Below are 6,000 nucleotides of genomic sequence, written 5' to 3'. Positions count from 1 at the left end.
GATAAATGAATGAGCATGGTGGCAATTACAGTTGAAGTGTGTGGTAGTGGTCCAAATGAGTCAAGCACTGCAAATGCCAGAGAAATATTAGGCAATGGGTATGAAAATTCTGGGAACTGTAAATGTGTAGGTAATCTGGGCAGACAGCCATGTTTGGGTATTTATGGGGTATATCCTAGGACCTGGCAGGAAGGATTAGGAGAGCAACTGGAGTCAAAGAAGACATTCTAGAATCAATAGGTTACTACAAATAAAAAGTATACTACCATCTCAAGATAGTAACTAAGGAATGGTATGTTGGCCCCAAATGAACCTGCTGCTGTTGTTCAATAGCTAAGTCATGTCCAACTCTTTGGCTCTGTCTTCATTCTTTCTGGAGTTATTTCTCCACTGATCTCCAATAGCATATTGGGCACCTACCAACCTGAGAAGTTCATCTTTCAGTGTCCTATCTTTTTGCCTTTTCATACTGTTCATGGGGCTTTCAAGGCAAGAATACTGAAGTGGTTTGCCATTCCCTTCTCCAGTGGACCACGTTTTGTCAGAACTCTCCACCATGACCCGTCCACCTTGGGTAGCCCTACACAGCATGCTCATAGTCTCATTGAGTTAGACAAGGCTATGGTCCATGTGATCAGCTTGGCTAGTTTTCTCTGATTGTGGGTTTCATTCTGTCTGCCCTCTGATGGAGAAGGATAAGAGGCTTATGGAAGCTTTCTGATGGGATAGACTGACTGAGGGGGAAATTGGGTCTTGTTCTGATGGGCGGGCCATGCTCAGTAAATCTTTAATCCAATTTTCTGTTGATGGGCAGGGCTGTGTTTCCTCCCAATTGTCTGACCTGAAGTCAAACGATGGTGGAGGTAATAGAGATAATGGTGACCTCCTTCAAAAGGTCCCATGTAGGCACTGCTGCACTCAGTGACCCCAATGCTGAAAAAGCAAGAGAGTTCCAAATAAAACCATCTACTTTTGCTTTATTGACTATGCCAAAGTCTTTGACTGTGTGGATCACAACAAATTATAGAAAATTCTTAAAGAGATGGGAATACCAGAACACCTGACCTGCCTCCTGAGAAATCTGTATTCAGGTCAAGAAGCAACGGCTAGAACTGGACATGAAACAACAGACTGGTTCTAAATAGGGAAAGGACTATGTCAAGGCTGTATACTGTCACACTGCTTATTTAACTTATATGCAGAGTACATCATGCAAAATGCCAGGCTGGTTGAAGCACAAGTTAGAATCAAGATTGCTGGGAGAAATATCAATAACCTCAGATATGCAGATGACACCACCCATATGGCAGAGAGCAAAGAAGAACTAAAGAACCTCTTAATGAAAGTGAAAGAGGAGAGTGAAAAAGCTGGCTTAAAACTCAACATTCAGAAAACTTAGATCATGGCATCCGGTCCCATCACTTCATGGCAAATAGATGGGGAAACAATGGAAACAGTGACAGACTTTATTTTCTTGGGCTCCAGAATCACTGCAGGTGGTGACTGCAGCCATGAAATTAAAAGATACTTGCTCCTTGGAAGAAGAGCTATCACCAACCTAGACAGCATATTAAAAGGCAGAGACATTACTTTGCCAACAAAGGTCCATCTAGTTAAAGCTTTGGTTTCTCCAGAAGCCATTTATAGATGTGAGAGTTAAACTATAAAGAAAGCTGAGCACCAAAGAATTGATGCTTTTGAACTGTGGTGTTGCAGAAGACTCTTGGGAGTCCCTTGGACTGCAAGGAGATCCAACCAGTCCATCCTAAAGGAAATCAGTCCTGAATATTCATTGGAAGGACTGACGCTGAAGCTGAAACTCCAATATTTTGGCCACCTGATGCGAAGAACTGACTCATTAGAAAAGAGCCTGATGCTGGGAAAGATTGAAGGCAGGAGGAGAAGGGGACAACAGAGGATGAGGTGGTTGGATGACATCACCAACTGAATGGACATGAGTTTGAGCATGGTCCAGGAGTTGGTGATGGACAGGGAGGCCTGGCGTGCTGCAGTCCATGGGGTCACAAAGAGTTGGACACGGCTGAGTGACTAAACTGAACTGTCCAACTCTTTGTGACCCCATGAACTGCAGCACACCAGGCTGCCCTGTCCTTCACTATCTACCTGAGTTTGCTCAAATTCATGTCCATTGAGACCATGATGCCATTCAACCATAAGTCATCCTCTGTCACCCCCTTCTCCTCCTGTCTTCAATCTTCCTCAGCATCAAAGTCTTTTCCAATGAACTTTGGACTCCTCCTTAACAAAACTTTATCATTACTTCTTTAAAAAATTTATGTTTTAATTGGAGGATAATTGCTTTACAATATTGTGTTGATTTCTGCCAAATATCAACATGAGTCAACCATAGGTATACACATGTCCCCCTCTCTCTTGAACCTCCCTCCCACCTCACACCCCATCCCACCTCTCCAGGTTGTCACAGAGCCCTGGATTTGAGCTCCCTGCATCACGCAGCATGGTAATGTATATGTTTCAAAGCTACTCTCTCCATTCGTCCTACCCTTTCCTTCCCACCTTGTGTCCCCAAGTCTGTTCTCTATGTCTATGTCTCCACTGCTGTATTACTTCTTGAGAAATACTTTTCCTTATGTAAACACATCTGATTTTTATAATGATACTCAAAAACTTGATTCCCTTTATGGAAATTCATTTTGACATCTACTTCCCTTTGAAACAGTATAAAAATGAACCAGACAGAAAACTGAGTCTCCCCAAGTGGCTTAAGTAACATCCAGAGAATGATTTAAGCACTAGAAAGAACAGAACTCTAAGTATAGTCACCACTTGCAGAGAGGAAATACAGCATTGTGATGGGGAACACAGGCCCTGGACCATTTATCTTGGGTTCAAATCCCAACTCGGTCACTTTACCAAAAGGGAATAATAACCACAATATCTACTTCATAAGCTGCTAATGAGAACTTGATAAATTACATGGAAAAAGGTTAGAAATAATAAACACTTAATGAACACTAGCTGTGATAGGCCAATCTTCTCAGCCTTTAGTAAACCAGAGAAGCAGGCAACATTTAAGTGAAAGACAAATACTCAACGTTATCACTTATGTGTGAAATCTAAAAAGTAACCCAAACAAATGCATATAACAAAACAGCAACAGACTCACAGATATAGAGAACAAACCAGTGGCCACAGTGGGGAGAGGATAAGGAAGAGGGACAGGGGATTAGGAGATACAAACTACTATGTATAAAATGAAAAAGTCACAAGGATCTACTGTACAGCACAGGGAAATATAACCATTATTTTGTAATGACATTAAATGATGTATAATCTATAAACATTTTGAATCACTGTGCTGTACACATTAAACTAACATAAACCAACTATATTTCAATTTTAAAAAGAGGAATTACTATTTCATATTGGTTAAAATGCTTCTCTAGTGGAGAGGTCAGCTTTGACGAAGATGTATATATACACATATACACACACACGATATACATATAACAAATATTCATACTTGTATCTGTATAACTGTCTAGAAATATTTTCAGAATGAACAAAAATACACACTCTTAAAATTCTTCTGATTTTCTCTTTTGGGAGGGAACATTCCAAAAGGAATTAACTTGGCAGTTTTATGAAACATAACCTAGAAAATAATTCTTTGTTTCTCTTGATTGGGTACTTTTAAAAACTGATATTGATGGAATGATATGAAAGCAAGTAAATTTAAAAAAAAACACACAGAGTATCAGGAGACATTTTTACTGTGATTTCTATAAAATAGTCTGCATGTTACCTCTAAGAAGCCTTTCCAAAGTTTTCTAAATATATGAACTTTGTTCTTCTTCATAATTCCTTTAAAATCTGGCTATATACTCATTCCAGCCTTCTCAGTATTGATTTTTCAGAAATCTATATCCTCCATAGATTGTGAGTTCTGGGACACAGGACATCTGTTCAATAATATTACAACTTGCATTTAAATAGTCTCATATTGTTTATAAGCAGCCCTTACATACATTTTCTCATTTTTTTCTTTTTTCTCTCACAAAATCCCTGTTATAGCTTTGTGTTTTTGTCAGCACCATATAGTATAATAATTTGCATGTAATAGGCTTTCAAAAATAGTTTTGGGTTTTGTTAAAATTAAAGCTGGATTGTGTGGGTTAAATTAAAATATTGCCAGTTCTAGAATGTTTACTTCCTGTAAAGCAATTAAGAGAGAGAAAGATTTTGAATGCTTTCAGTTTTTCATTTCTGTACCACCCATACATTCCTATGATAAAAAACTAAGAAAGGATGCCTTTGACCACTAAAATTGTGTATAATGACATCTAAACAAAGCAGAATTGACTGACAGATTTGGTGAGAACATTTCCCTGTTCCTTTTTGATTGCTTCGAGTCCCAGTCAGCACTGCATAAGTGCCACATCCAATGGGTACATTACGAGAGAAATGAAGACTTAACCAGGCTTCAAGAAAATAATTCTGTTGGTCACCCAGGACCTGCTTAATTTTCCCCATTCAATACTAAAAACTATTGAAGACACAGCTTCCTACAGCCCCCTGGGTGTCCGTTTAAATTCAAACATTTCTCCATTGAAAAATGAATGAAAGTGATCAACCCATATTTCATCACATACATATTCTTCGATCACTAGTAACTATAGCTGAATTATAATCTCATATGACAACCATCCCACACGACAAACGCTCTCTCACCCATTATCCACTCACTCGAAGTCATCTGGTTTCTCTGCCAAGACTCTTCTATTTTCATGAGCCACTTAAAAATTACTTAAACTCAGAAAATAGCTTACCTCTTATTTAGTTCTTAAAGTCAGCTCTAAGTGGATTCTGTGCTATGTCAAAAATCATTTCTTACTTTCCCTGGACTTGAATTACCAATGCCTCTCTGGCCATAAAGACCATTCAAAATGGGATGGAATGAGAGGGAGGCTAATAATCCAGAATGCAATTTTTTTCTCATTAAAAGCAAAATTTGAGAAGAGCCTTAGAAGCTGAGTATTAGAATAAGAGGTAAGAGTTTTAGAAACAGAATAAAAACAGAATATAGAATTGAGTAGCAGAAAGGGAAGCAATGAATTAAGAAACAATTAATGGTATTTGCCTGGAGAGTATACATGCAAGAAGAAAAAGAAAAGAAGTGGTCTTGGAATTCCATTTGCAACTCAGACTTTTTCTCCTGTGGGCTATGAGGATATACGAAACTAAAAGTGAAACTCTGAGAAGAGTAGTGGCTATATTCCCAGAGGCCTCCAATGGGCCAGACCCCAGGTTTGAGGATGAGGATAAATATGAAAGAACACAGTCATGCTCACAGCCTCTGGTGGGAACAGGTAGATACATGACAAAATTACAGGAACCAGAACAACAGAAATGCTCACAGTGAGGAAATAGAACCATTTGATAAAGTATTAGGGAGCACAAAAGTGGGAATGAGTCACTGAAATTAGAGGGGTTTTGGAAAAACATCACATAATAGTTAAAATCCCATTTGGGCCTTGAAATGAGTAGAAATTCATCTGGTAAAAAAAAGGATGGAAAATGCATCCCAGTCTAGGGAAATGGTAAGGAGGCATGAAAATAAGAGCATGTTCAGGAAGCAGCAGGTAGCTCCCCATTGCTGGAACAGGGGCCCAGGAGAAAGGTGGGACAGGACAGGTTGAAGCAGCGAATGTTTCCATGTAGACATGGACATGATCACATCTGCGCTCTACAAAGGCCTCCGCTGGCTGCATCGTTGAAGAGGGGAAGACACGAAGGAAAAGCCTGAGGACACTGAAATATTCTGGAGTCTAACAGTGACGCTGGGTTACAAGAAGGTATACACGCTACTGTATTTAAAATATATAAGCAACAAGGACCCATTGTTTAACACAGGGAACTCTGCTCAATATTCTCTAATAACCTATATGGGGAAAGAACTTGAAAAAGCACAGATGCATGTATATGTATAACTGAATCACATTGCTGTACATCTGAAAC

Source organism: Odocoileus virginianus, chromosome 19 (assembly GCF_023699985.2).
Source record: "Odocoileus virginianus isolate 20LAN1187 ecotype Illinois chromosome 19, Ovbor_1.2, whole genome shotgun sequence".
NCBI classification, from domain to species: domain Eukaryota; kingdom Metazoa; phylum Chordata; class Mammalia; order Artiodactyla; family Cervidae; genus Odocoileus; species Odocoileus virginianus.
The sequence above is the reverse complement of the archived record's forward strand: the minus strand, read 5'-3'. Positions refer to the sequence as shown.